The sequence below is a fragment of the Arachis duranensis genome, chromosome 9 (genome assembly GCF_000817695.3).
Source record: "Arachis duranensis cultivar V14167 chromosome 9, aradu.V14167.gnm2.J7QH, whole genome shotgun sequence".
Lineage (NCBI taxonomy): Eukaryota > Viridiplantae > Streptophyta > Magnoliopsida > Fabales > Fabaceae > Arachis > Arachis duranensis.
In genome coordinates this window covers 98,747,003-98,762,721 of record NC_029780.3, presented here as the reverse complement: position 1 = coordinate 98,762,721, position 15,719 = coordinate 98,747,003, and the positions used below count along the sequence as shown (strand labels likewise).

The following is a 15,719-nucleotide window of genomic DNA, read 5'->3' as shown; positions in this document are numbered from 1 at the left end:
TTTCCTTCCTCACTGGGCGTTTAAACGCCCAACCAGGTACCTTGGCTGGCGTTTAAACGCCAGTTTTCCTTCTTCACTGGGTGTTTTGAACGCCCAGCTTTTTCTCTGTAAATCCTCTGCTTTCTGTTCTTGGAACTTCATTTTGCTATACCCTTTATTCAAGGAGATATATTTTCAATTTTTGAAAAATAACAAAATGAGTCAAAACATAGAAATCTTGGATCAAAGCAAAAGACATATGCAAGAACATTATGAATGTCAAGATGAACATCAAGAACAATCTTAAAGATCAAGATGAACATCAAGAGCTTAGTTTTCTATAAAAGAAAACATATAAGACACCAAACTTAGAATTTTCTCATGTTTGGGCCATATGCTTTGCAAGAATGCACATGTAAAACATCATGCAGTGCAAAACAAGGAATCATGAAGATTAAACAAGGCAATTCATCAAGAATAGCTTGAAGATCATCAAGAACATTATGCATGTTCTTCAAAAATTGCAGGACAATTAAATTCATGCAAGTAACACCAAACTTAAAATTTGGCATCAGATTCAACAAGAATCATGAAATATTTTTTTGATTTTTAAAATTTTATGAATTTTTTATTTTTTGAAAATTATTTTGAATAGGAAATAAAGATATTCAAAATTTTTAATAAGGATCCTGGAATTATGCAATGTTAGTCTAAAGCTTCGGTCCAGGAATTAGACATGGCTCACTAGCCAGCCAAGCTTTCAGTGAAAGCTTCGGTCCAAAACACTAGACATGGCCAATGGCCAGCCAAGCTTTAGGATACAAATCAGACATACAATAGTTAAATTGATAGGAACCAACTAACATGCTTTTGTGCTGATAAGTGGAAGTCCCGGTCCAAAAGAATTAGACATGGCTTTTACAGCCAGCCAGACTTCAACATGTCAACATGAAACTCTAGAATCCATTCTTAAAAATTCGAAAGAACATAATAAAAATTTTTTTTTTGAAAATTTTTCGAAAATAAAAGCTTTTTAAAAAAATAAAATAAAATTACCTAATCTGAGCAACAAGATGAACCGTTAGTTGTCCAAACTCGAACAATCCTCGACAATGGCGCGAAAAACATGGTGGGCAAAATCGTGATCATCAACAATGGCGCCAAAGACTTGGCACTCTCAGACGTGAATCACACTTTGTCACAACTCCGCACAACTAACCAGCAAGTGCATTGGGTCGTCCAAGTAATACCTTACGTGAGTAAGGGTCGATCCCACGGAGATTGTTGGTATGAAGCAAGCTATGGTTATCTTGTAAATCTCAGTCAGGAAAATTCAAAGGGGTTATGGATTTCGAAAATAATAAGATAAATAAAACACAAAGTAAAGATAGAGAAACTTATGTAATTCATTGGTGAGAATTTCAGATAAGTGTATGGAGATGCTGTGTTCCTTTTGAATCTCTGCTTTCCTATTGTCTTCATCCAATCATTCCTACTCCTTTCCATGGCAAGCTGTGATGTTGGGTTTCACCGGTGTCAATGGCTACCTCCCGTCCTCTCAGTGAAAATGGTCCATGTGTGCTGTCACCACACGGCTAATCATCTGTCGGTTCTCAATTATGTTGGAATAGGATCCAGTGATCCTTTTGCGTTTGTCACTATGCCCAACACTCAAGAGTTTGAAGCTCGTCACAGTCATTCAATCCCTGAATCCTACTCGGAATACCACAGACAAGGTTTAGACTTTTCGGATTCTCAAGAATGCTGCCAATGGATTCTAGCGTATACCACGAAGACTCTGATCTCAAGGAGTTGAAGGCTCTATTTTCAAGAGAGGCAATCAACACGCATGAGCTAGGAATCCAAGAGATAAACGCTCCATCTTAGGTAGAACGGAAGTGGTTGTCAGGCACACGTTCATAGGTGAGAATGATGATGAGTGTCACGGATCATCACATTCATCAAGTTGAAGTGCAAGTGAATATCTTAGAACAAGAATAAGCTTGAATTGAATAGAAAATAGTAGTAATTGCATTAAAACTCAGGGTACAGCAGAGCTCTACACCCTTAATCTATGGTGTGTAGAAACTCCACTGTTGAAAATACATAAGTGATGAAGGTCCAGGCATGGCTGAATGGCCAGCCACCAAAACGTGATCAAGAGATCAAAAGGTGATCAAAAGGTGAAAATACAATAGTAAAAGGTCCTATTTATATTGAACTAGCTACTAGGGTTTACAGAGATAAGTAAATGATGCAGAAATCCACCTCCGAGACCCACTTGGTGTATGCTTGGGCTGAGCATTGAGCCTTGCATGTGTAGAGGCTTCTCTTGGAGTTAAACACCAGTTTTTATGCCAGTTTGGGCGTTTCAACTCCAACTTTTATGCCAGTTCTGGCATTTTGACTTCAGAATAAGGCAGAGAAGTGGCATTTTGATGCCATTTTACGTCGTTAAAACCCGCACAAAGTATAGACTATTATATATTTCTGGAAAGCCCTAGATATCTACTTTAAAACGCAATTAAGAGCACGGCATTTGAAGTTCTATAGCTCCAAAAAATCCACTTCGAGTACAGAGAGGGCAGAATCCAACAGCATCAGCAGTCCTTTTTCAGCCTCTGAATCAGATTTATGCTCAGGTCCCTCAATTTTAGCCAGAAAATACCTGAAATCACAGAAAAACACACAAACTCATTGTAAAGTCTAGAAATATGAATTTTGCATGAAAACTAATAAAAAACACCCCCAAAAAGTCGCTAGATCCTACTAAAAACTACCTAAAAACAATGCCAAAAAGCGTATAAATTATCCGCTCATCAAGCGTCAGTGACGTGTACGCGTGGCATGAAAATTGGCACAATGTGGTCATCGGACAGGGAGTTGGGCTGGATGTGTGCTGCAACCGTGCGACTGGCACGGACAGTTGTCACGCGTACGCGTGCCTGACGCTCACGCGTCATTATTCATTTTCAGGAATCCACGCGTACGCATGGAGGACACTTACGTGTCGCATGACTCTTTCTTTTTTCACGCGTACGCATGATGTATGCGCGCGCGTCGTGTCCGCTTCCTGTTTCCATTCCTTTTCTCTCTTCTCTCCCTTCTTATTCTTTCTTCTTCCTTTCTTACTTTCTTCTCCTTTGACTTCTTATCCTTATTTTCTTTCATTTTCTTTTCCTCATTACATTTACATACTTTCATTCATTGCATTTTAACTTTGTGCATGTTTATATTTTCTTTTTTAAGTTTATTATTTTTTCATTGGTGTTAAATGTTCTTATTCAACTGTTGCATCTTCCTGACATTATTTTGGTGCTTAGTGACTTGTTTTACACTGTTGGCTGATATTATTTAGATGTCAATGCTAATCTTTTATGACATTTGTATTCCTTGTGCATTGATATATTCCTATAATGTCTCTCATGACCCACTCTCTCTCCCCCATTGTTGCAATTTTTGCACTATTAATATGCCCTTTACTTCTATTGCTTTCTCACTTGCATGTTGTAGCTACCATGTAGTTGAAAACCTCATTATTATTTGGCATTAACCCACCCATATTTTATTCATTTTCATATCTTTATTTGTGGATTATTCTTCTTCCTTTTTCTCTTCTTTCAGGATGGTCACCAAAAAGGGGTACGAAACACTTCTAAATGGGGAGTCAAACAAGTCCCGTCGCACAATCTTTGGTAAAAAGCATCAGTTGTAGCAACCCGTCCACTTGCACATCTCAGCATGCACCGAGGACGGTGCAATCTTTAAGTGTGGGGAGGTCGATACCGACTTCCGTGGGTCAGTTACTTTCTTTCCAACACCAATTTTTATTCTTCTTTATAGTTAGTTGTTGCATTGCATAATAGATTGCATAGTTAGTTAGTTGCTTGCATTTATGTACTACTTGGTTGAAGTGATATCTTCTTTTTCAAGAAACTTTTTAGAGTATTTCACTAATTTGAATTAAAACTTTTGTTAAACTTGTTTGAGAAAATTTATTTTGGAACATAGTTTAGAGCTCGAACACACAAAACCAGTGAGATTTTGAGCCTATTTGATTGGTTGCATTTTATCAACCAATGTTTTATTTTGGTGTGTGTTGTTCTCTCTAAAATTATGATCTTTGTCTTGCTTGATTCTATATTTTGATTGTTTGATGTATGCATGCACTTATATGATTGAGGCCTTTGTTCACTATAGCTCACATACCCATATGGCCTTAACCTTTTCATTATCCTTTGCAAACCAAAGTTGAGCCTATTTTACCCTCTTTGTTCTTTACTTTAGCTCATCACTAACTTTAAGCAGAAAACAATAATGTCCTTTGAATCCTTGGTTAGCTTAGACTAGTGAGAGTGTTCATGATTTAAGTGTGGGGAAATTGGTTTGGAAACATTTGGTTTGAGAATTAGGTATTGTATATTTTTGGTGAATTTGTGAAAAAGATAGTTGGGCACATGTTCATGCATTCAATATCTTAATCATATGCATTGAAAAAAAACAAAACAAAAAAACAAAGAAAAAAATAGAGAAAAAAAAGAGATTAAGCAATAAAAAAGGGACAAAATGCCCCAAAGTAAATTGTGATAGCGATGCATATGTACTGTACTTAAATTCGGATGCATGAATATGTGGCAAAACATAGTTAATGGGTAGTTGGACTTTATATTCTGATTATATGGATTGTCTTAAGTTAGGTGGAAAGTTTAGGTTAATCAAGGATTCAGATTTTAGTCCACTTAACCAAATATAATCCTACCTTAGCCCTAACCCCATTACAACCCTTAAAAGACCTCTTGATATGTGTACTCTTGCATTTAATTCTTTGTTGATTGGTAGAAGAAGAGCAAGCTTTAGAAAGCAAGAATAGTAGAGAACCGAGAGAATCGACCCTTAAATACTTGAGTGATTAGAGTGTATACACTTCCAGTGAGGGTTCGATGCTCGATTCTTTGTTCCCGGCTGTCACGAGCTTTCTTCTTGCAAGTCTACTTATACTCTATTTTATGATTTGAATTAATAAATCCAGTTCATATTTGTTCTTGAAAGATTTATTTACTTTTAACCAAGTAGGTAAAAGCATTTTCCATTTAGCTGCATTCATACAAATAGGTTACATTTCATACATCCTACCATTTTGCCTTCACTCTTTATAGCTTCTCTTGAGCTTAGCATGAGGACATGCTAATGTTTAAGTATGGGAAGATTGATAAACCGCTATTTTATGGTTTATCTTGTGCTTAATTCAGTAGATTTTACCCATTATTCTCACACTTATTCATAGAAATCACATGTTTTACATTCTCCTTCCTGATTTTGTGCTATGATTGAAAACATGCTTCTTTGGCCTTAAATTTGCCAGTTTTAATCCTCTCTTATTATCATTCGATACCGTGATATGTTTGTTAAGTGTTTTCAGGGTTTATAGGGTAGGAATGGCTTAGAGAATGGAAAGGAAGCATGCAAAAGTGGAAGGAATACAAGAAATTGAAGAAATTGCTAAGTTGTCAATCCTAACCTCTTCGTACTCAATCGATCATAACTTGTTCTACAGAAGTCCAAATGAGACGATTTCAGTTGCATTGGAAAGATAACATCTGGGGCTTCAAAATGATATAAAATTTGCCATAGTTACTATGCAGTTAGGCAACGCGCACGCGTGGAGTACGTGTACGCGTGACTTGAAGAATGTGCATTGATGCATACGCGTGGGTGACGCGTAAGCGTGACGGAGCCACATGCTGTACGTATCAAAAATCGCTAGGGGTGATTTCTGAGCTATTTTTGGCCCAGTTTCAAGCCCGAAAACACTTATTAGAGGCTGCAGAGTAGAGCAAAATGGGAAGGAGGATTGAATCATTATTCACATTTTAGGTTTTTAGATGTAGTTTTCTAGAGAGAGGAGGAGGTTTTAGGTTTTAAGGTTTAGTCTTTCTCAATTTCAGATTTCTACTATGCTTTAACTTAGTTCTTCTTCTACTTTTAATTATTCTAGTACTTTAGTTCATCTATTCCTCTTATTGATTTCTCTATTTTTCCAATTTAGTTTATGAATTCTCATGTTAGATTTGATTTTCTATTTAATGCAATTTGAGGTATTTCATATTTATGATTCCTTTCTTCAATTTATGTTATTAATTCTTTCAATTGGTTGTTTGGATTTTATTATCTCTTATTGCTTTTCTATGCTTTTGTGTTGTGCCTTCCAAGTGTTTGATAAAATGCTTGGGAGGGTTTTAAGTTATATTTTTCTCCTCTTGGCCTTGGTTGAGTAATTGGTGACACTTGAGTTATCAAACTCATTTGTTGATTGATAATTAAAAGTTGCTAATTGATTTGGATTCCACTAAAGCTAGTCTTTCCTTAGGAGTTGACTAGGACTTGAGGAATCAAATTGATTCATCCACTTGACTTTCCTCCATGGTTAGAGGTTAACTAAGTGGGAGCAATGGATAATTCTCATCACAATTGATAAGGATAACTGGGATAGGACTTCTAGTTCTCATACCTTGCCAAGATCCTTTCTTAGTTGTTGGTTTATTTTCTTTGCCATTTCCATTTCTTGTTCCATATTTCAAAAACCCCAAAAAAATACTTTCCCATAACCAATAGTAACACACTTCCCTGCAATTCCTTTGAGAGACGACCTGAGGTTTGAATACTTCTGTTATTTTTATTGGGGTTTGTTACTTTTGACAAACAATTTTTTTTGTATGAAAAGATTATTGTTGGTTTAGAAACTATACTTGCAACGAGGTTTCATTTGTGAAATTCTATACCATCAAAAATTCAATCATCAATAAGTCTTCGTTCAAGTATTTTAAGGAAATGTTTCTGAAGGTTCCAAGTGTAGAGGACGAGTTTCCATTCTACTTGGATGAGAATTTAGGGGAGAAATTCCCGTTGTGGTGGTGTTTGGAGCCTCAGAATATACTCAGATTTGAAGAAATAAATCCAAGGAATCAATGTATTATTGAGTACTTGGTAGAGGTGGTAGACCGAAAAGAACTAATATCACTGTTTGATCTATTGCAATAGGATGAAAATAGGCAAGCGGTGATAGATTATTTAGGTGAGCTTTTGAAATGCATAGGTATTCTTTTGTGTGACGTATATGTTAGTAATTTGATTGTTTTGTTGCAGGGGGAAAGTATCCTGGGGTGTCAGCTGCTACCCTGAGATCTCGGGTTAAAAGTAAAAATCTGGAGAAGGATGGGGTCTACTTCAAAAGTGGAGAAGGTTGTTGGTGTTGGCGAGGTTAATCAACCAAAACCAGCAAGAAAGAAAGATATTATGAAGAAGAGAAAAGTAGAAGTTGTCGAGCTGTCTGAGGGTTCTGAGGGTGATAAAGGTGGAGTTCCTATGGAAGAAATTGAAGGGTTTTGTTCCGATATAATGGTGTGGAGTGACCTTTCTGGAGATAAGATAGTTATCTTATCTTATCTTTGAGTGAAGTCATCTTATCTTTAGGGGGAACCGCCTTATCTTTCTTTAGGCTTTGCCACCTTTAGATTTGGGCCGTGTTCCTTTGTCTGGGCCTTCTTAGGCCTTTGTAGCGGTTTGGTCAACCTCTCTTATAAAGAGGTCGGGTCATCCTGATCTGAACAGATACGTCGACTTGTCTTCAGTCAACCCGAGTCATACATCTCGACCCAGGGCATGAACAGTGCCCCTGCTTGAGCATGGTCTTCCTCTTGAGGTCGTGTTCTCTCAGACTTTCGACCTCTTCTGGAGAAGCCGAGCTCGAGCATTTTGGGTTTTTTTTTTTTGCGAAACTTCAATTTAGTAGCTTTAAATGCAGAACGTTTCCTCTTTATAGCGCGCGTTTTGCACCTTCTTAGGAATGTGCAAGGGTTTTAAATGCCCATTAACTTCCCCTGTCACCGTCTTCTTTTCTTCCCACATCTTACTTCATTTCAAATTTTTCCAAATAGTCTTTCTTCTCCGTTCTCTCCTCTTTTTTGCTTCACTGCAACTTCTCCTTCTTGCGTTCTTTCTCTTGCTTTTGAAGAGGCGATCGTCGGCATTTTTGCTGCTTCCAATCTTTGATTAGTTTATCGTCCCTACCCTACTGCAGGTTGGTCTTCTTCCTTTCTCTTTTATCTTCTTCTTCTTTCTACGTCGTTCCTTTTCATGCCTGACTTTATAGAAAGTTTTTATCTTTGTTTAAAAAAAGTTTGAATCTTTCTGCACTTGCTGTGTCTGACTGTTTCTGCCATGTGCGCCGTTCTTAGGGCTTCTTCAATTTGTATGACTTTTCGTGTTTCCTGCTAGTTAGGGCTTTGAATGTTGGTACTATCTTTGATTTTATCTTCTTGATTTGGAACTTTTGAATTGATGAACCGTTTGATTATGAGAAAGATTGTGCCTTTGATTATTTTCCCTTTGCATGCTTGATGTTTGATAGTTCGCTTTGTTGATAGGCTGTAAAAAGATGATGACTTTGATGGTATTTTGTGTTTTTTTCTTTGTGGAATGTCGCTGTCAAAGGAGGGTTGTTTTCTTGTTTGAGAGATGTCGGGATGTAGGCCATAGATTTTTCCTGAAACCTTGCTCTGTTACTGCCTCCAAAAGGATGCCCCTGGACCTTGGTTTGAGTTCTGGGGTTTCCTTTTTGCTACGTTTTCTGATGTCTAACATCTGCATGCTTTTGGCTCGAGTTGTATCCGTGTGTGCCCGACTGCTCTCTTAATTTGGCCGAGCTATTGATTAGTAACCCTTTTTTTTCTTTTTTCTTACTTGTAGGACTAGTTGACTCATGTCTTCTCATAAAAATATTGTTGAAACATCTTCCAAAGTCCTTGAGGGCATGTCGGACTGGCTAGACTCCCTCGTCTTCATGTGTGTTTCTGTGGTTAACTCTGAATACTGTGTGCAGCTTAGGAAACATCACCGGATTTGTAGTAGTAGAGACCAAGAGAAAAACTATGAATTGGTAGCACCTGACCCTGATGAGAGGGTTTGTTTTCCTTCTCTGATCAAGGGGGAATGTCCCTTCTTTTTTGCTTATGACTACTTTTTTAGCCAAATGAACATTACCCTTCCTTTTACCTCTTTCGAGACCGATTTACTGTGGTCATGTAATGTAGCTCCATCCCAGCTTCATCCGAACTCCTGGGGCTTTATTAAGATCTTTCAGTTGTTATGCCAGGAATTCGATGTCAAGCCTTTTCAGACTCTCTTTCTTTACCTTTTTATTTTGACCAAACCTGGGATTTCTACCAAAAAGAAAGCTTCCTGGGTTTCTTTCCAGTCTACCCAAGGAAAGAAAGTATTTTTAATGTATGATAAGTCTTTTAGAGACTTCAAGAATTACTTCTTCAAGGTCCGAGCAGTTGAAGGAGCTCGGCCTTTTTTCTTGGAAAAGAATGATGAGCCTGTCTTTCCTTTGAGTTGGCAAAAGAATGTTATAGTATCTAGCTATTCGTGGGAAATGCTGGATGAGGTCGAGCAGGCTAGTGCACGGAATTGTTGTTCTTCCCTCATGGGCAATGGTGCCAAAGACTTGGTCGCACTAAATTGTTATTCACAATTCCGATACAACTAACCAGTAAGTGCACTGGGTCGTCCAAGTAATACCTTACGTGAGTAAGGGTCGATCCCACGGAGATTTTCGGCTTGAAGCAAGCTATGGTCATCTTGTAAATCTCAGTCAGGTGGATTCAAATGGTTATGGAGTTTTGATAATTAAAAGACAAATAAAACATAAAATAAGATAGAGATACTTATGTAATTCATTGGTGGAAATTTCAGATAAGCGTATGGAGATGCTTTGTTCCTTCTGAATTTCTGCTTTCCTACTGCCTTCATCCAATCATTCATACTCCTTTCCATGGCAAGCTGTATGTTGGGGGATCACCGTTGTCAATGGCTATCATCCGTCCTCTCAGTGAAAATGGTCCGGCTACGGGTTACGTAGGGCTAATCATCTGTCGGTTCTCACTTGTGTTGGAATAGGATCCATTGATCCTTTTGCACACTGTCACTGCGTCCAACACTCGTGAGTTTGAAGCTTATCACAGTCATCCCATCCCAGATCCTACTCGGAATACCACAGACAAGGTTTAGACTTTTCGGATCTCAAGAATGCTGCCAATTGATTCTAGCTTATACCATGAAGACTCTGATCTCACGGAATGGAATGCTCTGTTGTTAGGAGAGGCAATCATGCGTCGTGAATCAGGAGGCCAAGACATATGCATTCAAGCTCGTTTTCAGGTAGAACGGAAGTGGTGGTCAGGCACGCGTTCATAAGTGAGAATGGTGATGAGTGTCACTTAATCATCACATTCATCATGTTGAAGTGCGAATGGATATCTTAGAACAAGAATAAGCTTGAATTGAATAGAAAACAGTAGTAATTGCCTTAATTCCTGAGGAACAGCAGAGCTCCACACCTTAATCTATGAGGTGTAGAAACTCCACCGTTGAAAATACATAAGTGATGAAGGTCCAGACATGGCTGAATGGCTATGCCTCCCAAATAACATGAAATAATCAAAAATGGGTTCAAAAACCTGATCCTAATATCAAAGTTGATCAAAAGATGAAAATACAATAGTAAAAGGTCCTATTTATAATGAACTAGTAACCTAGGGTTTGCAGAAATAAGTAAATGATGCAGAAATCCACTTCAGGGGCCCACTTGGTGTGTGCTTGGGCTAGGAATTGAAGCTTTTACGTGCATACGCTTTTCTTAGAGTTAAACGCCAGCTCTGGTGTTAGTTTGGGCGTTTAACTCCAGTTTTTATGCCAGTTCTGGCGTTTAACGCCAGAAAAGGGTCTCTGACTGGCATTTAGACGCCAGTTTGGGCCATCAAATCTCAAGCAAAGTATGAACTATTATATAGTTGTAAAAAGCCCAAGATGTCTACTTTCTAACGCAATTAAGAGCGCACCAATTGGGTTTCTGTAGATCCGAAAAATCCATTTCGAGTGCAGGGAGGTCAGAATCCAACAGCATCTGCAGTTCTTTTTCAGCCTCTGAATCAGATTTTTGCTCAGGTCCCTCAATTTCAGCTAGAAAATACCTGAAATCACAGAAAAATACACAAACTCATAGTAAAGTCCAGAAATATGAATTTTGCAAAAAAACTAAAAAAATATAATAAAAACTAATTAAAACATAATAAAAACTACCTAAAAATAATGCCAAAAAGCGTATAAATTATCCGCTCATCACAACACCAAACTTAAATTGTTGCTTGTCCCCAAGCAACTGAAATTAAATAGGATAAAAAGAAGAGAATATACAATAAATTCCAAAATATCAATGAAGCTTAGTTCTAATTAGATGAGCGGGACTAGTAGCTTTTTGCTTCTGAATAGTTTTGGCATCTCACTTTATCCTTTGAAGCTCAGAATGATTGGCATCCATATTAACTCAGAATTCAGATAGTGTTATTGATTCTCCTAGTTTAGTATGTTGATTCTTGAACACAGTTATTTTTGAGTCTTGGTCGTGGCCCTAAGCACTTTGTTTTCCAGTATTACCATCGGATACATAAATGCCACAGACACATAACTGGGTGAACCTTTTCAGATTGTGACTCAGCTTTGCTAAAGTCCCCAGTTAGAGGTGTCCAGAGTTCTTAAGCACACTCTTTTGCTTTGGATCACGACTTTAACCACTCAGTCTCAAGCTTTTCACTTGGACCTGCATGCCACAAGCACATGGTTAGGGACAGCTTGATTCAGTCGCTTAGGCCAGGATTTTATTCCTTTAGGCCCTCCTATCCATTAATGCTCAAAGCCTTTGATCCCTTTTTTTTTACCCTTTCCTTTTGGTTTAAAGGGCTATTGCCTTTTTCTGCTTGCCTTTTCTTTTTCTTTATTTTTTGCCACTTTTTTTCGCAAGCTTTCTGTTTTTCTCCACTGCTTTTCTTGCTTTAAGAATCAATTTTATGATTTTCAGATAATCAATAACATTTCTCTTTTTTCATCATTCTTTCAAGAGCCAACAATTTTAACATTCATAAACTTCACTATCAAAAATATGCACCGTTCAAGCATTCATTCAGAAAACAGAATGTATTGTCACCACATTAAAATAATTAAACTAATTTCAAGGATGAATTCGAAATTCATGTACTTCTTGTTCTTTTTCATTTAGAACATTTTTCATTTAAGAAAGGTGAAGGATTCATAGGACATTCATAGCTTTAAGACATAGACACTAGACACTAATGATCATGTAATGAAGACACAAACATAGATAAAACATCAAGCATAGAAATTGAAAAACAGAAAAATAAGAACAAGGAAATTAAAGAACGGATCCACCTTAGTGATGGTGGCTAGTTCTCCTTCTTGAAGATCCTATGGAGTGCTTGAGCTCCTCATTGTCTTTTCCTTGCCTTTGTTGCTCTTCCCTCATGGCTCTTTGATCCTCTCTAATTTCATGGAGGATAATGGAGTGCTCTTGGTTTTCCATCCTTAGTTGCTCCATGTTAGAACTCAAATCTCCTAAGGAGGTATTGAGTTGCTCCCAATAGTTATATGGAAGAAAATGCATCCCTTGAGGCATCTCAGGGATTTCTTGATGAGGGACTTCCTCATGCTCTTGTTGAGGTCCATGAGTGGGCTCTCTTGTTTGCTCCATCCTCTATCTAGCGATGGGCTTTTGAAATGAATCTCTCCATCTCCCATGACTCAGAGGCAGAAGCTACTATCTTCTCTTTCCTCTTTCTAGAGGTTTCTCCGACCTTAGGTGCCATAAATGGTTATGGAAAAACAAAAAGCAACGCTTTTTACCACACCAAACTTAGAAGGTTTGCTCGTCCTCAAGCAAAAGAAGAAAGAAAGACGGAGAAGAAGAAGAAATGGAGGAGATGGAGGGGGTGAATGGTTCGGCCAAAGGGGAGAAGAAGTGGTTGTGATGTGTGAATTTGAAGGATGGATTAGGGGTTTATATAGGAGTGAAAGAGAAGGTAGGGTTCGTGTATTAGGGGTTGGGTTTTGGGAGGGAAAGGTTTTGAATTTTGAATGGTGAGGTAGGTGGGTATTTTTGGGGAAGAGTGGGTGGATGTGATTGGTGAGGGGTATTTGGGGAAGAGAGATGGAGGTGATTGGTGAAGAAAAGAAAGAGTGAGTTGAGGTAGGTGGGGATCCTGTGGGGTCCACAGATCCTGAGGTGTCAAGGATATCTCATCTCTGCACTATTCTGGCGTGTAAACGCCCCTTTGAGTGCCAATCCTGGCATTAAATGCTAGGTTGCTGCCCATTTCTAGCATTTAACGCCAGCTTTTCTTCCCTTTCTGGCATTTAACGCCAGCTTGTTGCCCTTTTCTAGCGTTAAACGCCAGTCTGGTGCCCTTTTCTGGCGTTAAACACCCAGAATGGTGCCAGACTGGGCGTTTAACGCCCATTCTGCTACCTTACTGGCGTTTAAACGCCAGTAAGATTATCCTCCAAGGTGTGCTATTTTTAATGCTGTTTTTGATTTTGCTTTAATTCTGTAGTTGTTTTTGTGACTTCACATGATCATCAACCTAAAGAAAACATAAAATAACATAGATAAATAAAATTGGGTTTCCTCCCAATAAGCGCTTCTTTAATGTCAATAGCTTGACAGTGAGCTCTCATGGAGCTTCACAGATATTCAGAGCATGGTTAGGGCCTCCTAACACCAAACTTAGAGTTTGAATGTGGGGGCTTTGTTTGACTCTGTATTGAGAGAAACTTTTCATGCTTCCTCTCCATGGTTACAGAGGGAGATCCTTGAGCCTTAAACACAAGGTAGTCCTCATTCAATTGAAGGACTAACTCTCCTCTGTCAACATCAATCACAGCTTTTGCTTTGGCTAGGAAGGGTCTTCCAAGGATGATGGATTCATCCTCATCCTTCCCAGTGTCTAGGATTATGAAGTCAGTAGGGATGTAAAGGCCTTTAACCTTCAGTAAGACATCCTCTACCAGTCCATAAGCCTGTTTCATGGATTTGTCTGCCATCTCTAGTGAGATTCTTGCAGCTTGTACCTCAAAGATTCCCAGTTTCTCCGTTACAGAGAGTGGCGTGAGATTTATGCTTGACCCCAGGTCACACAGAGCCTTCTCAAAGGTCACGGTGCCTATGGTACAAGGTATTAAGAATTTTTCGGGGTCCGATTTCTTCTGAGGTAATGTCTGCCTAATCAAGTCATTCAGTTCATTGGTGAGCAAGGGGGTTCATCTTCCCAAGTCTCATTAGCAAGTAACTTGGCATTCAGCTTCATGATTGCTCCAAGGTACTTAGAAACTTGCTCTTCAGTAATATCTTCATCCTCTTCAGAGGAAGAATACTCGTCAAAGCTCATAAATGGCAGAAGGAAGTTCAATGGAATCTCTATGGTCTCTTTATGAGCCTCAGATTCCTTTGGTTCCTCAAAGGTGAACTTCTTTTTGTCCAGAAGACGTCCAGCAGGGTCTTCCTCACTGGGATTCACGTCCTCCTCCTTCTCTGTGCATTCGGCCACTTTAGTTATATTGATGGCCTTGCACTCTCTCTTTGGATTCTCTTCTGTATTGCTTGGGAGAGTACTAGGAGGAGTTTCAGTGACTCTTTTACTCAGCTGACCCACTTGTGCCTCCAAATTTCTGATGGAGGACCGTGCCTCATTCATGAAAATGAGAGTGGTCTTAGATAGATCAGAGACTACGATTGCTAAGCTAGAGAAGCTCTGCTCAGAATTTTCTGTCTGTTGCTGAGAAGATGATGGAAAAGGCTTGCTATTGCTAAACCTATTTCTCCCACCATTATTATTGTTGAAACCTTGTTGAGGCTTTTGTTGATCCTTCCATGAGAGATTTGGATGATTTCTTCATAAAGGATTATAGGTGCTTCCATAGGGTTCTCCCATGTAATTCACCTCTTCCATTGGAGGGTTCTCAGGATCATACGCTTCTTCTTCAGAAGATGCTTCTTTATTACTGTCGGATGCAGCTTGCAATACAGTCAGACTCTGAGAAATCATATTGACTTGTTGAGTCAATATTTTGTTCTGAGCCAATATGGCATTCATAGTATCAATCTCAAGAACTCCCTTCTTCTGAGGCGTCCCATTATTCACTGGATTTCTCTCAGAAGTGTACATGAAATGGTTATTTGCAACCATCTCAATAAGTTCCTGAGCTTCTACAGGGGTTTTCTTCAAATAAAGAGATCCTTCAGCAGAGCTGTCCAAAGACATCTTAGACAGTTCAGACAGACCATCATAGAATATGCATAAGATGCTCCATTCTGAAAGCATGTCAAAAGGACACCTTCTGATCAATTGCTTGTATCTTTCCCAAGCTTCATAGAGGGATTCACCTTCCTTCTGTCTAAAGGTTTGGACTTCCACTCTAAGCTTGCTCATCTTTTGAGGTGGAAAGAATTTGGCCAGGAAAGCACTGACCAGCTTTTCCCAAAAGTTTAGGCTTTCCTTAGGTTTTGAGTCCAACCATGTCCTAGCTCTGTCTCTTACAGCAAAGGGGAAAAGCATAAGCCTGTAGACCTCGGGATCAACTCCATTGGTCTTAACAGTGTCACAGATTTGCAAGAATTCAGCCAAGAACTGATGAGGATCTTCCAATGGATGTCCACGAAACTTGCAATTCTGTTGCATCAGAGAAACTAATTGAGGCTTAAGCTTAAAGTTGTTTGCTCCAATGGCAGGAATATAGATGCTTCTCCCATAGAAGTTGGGAGTTGGTGCAGTAAAGTCACCAAGCACCTTCCTTGCATTGTTGTTGTTGGGTTCGCCATGACTGTTTTGTCTACT

The 15,719-nt window shown here is 38.8% G+C and overlaps 1 non-coding gene across 1 annotated transcript; it reads left to right on the top strand.

Moving 5' to 3' along the window:
• The first annotated feature begins 15,200 nt into the window (after positions 1–15,200).
• Positions 15,201–15,308, top strand: LOC127741963 (small nucleolar RNA R71). The gene has a single exon (XR_008003150.1). It is a non-coding gene; the product is annotated as a small nucleolar RNA R71 (small nucleolar RNA).
• The last annotated feature ends 411 nt before the right edge of the window (positions 15,309–15,719 follow it).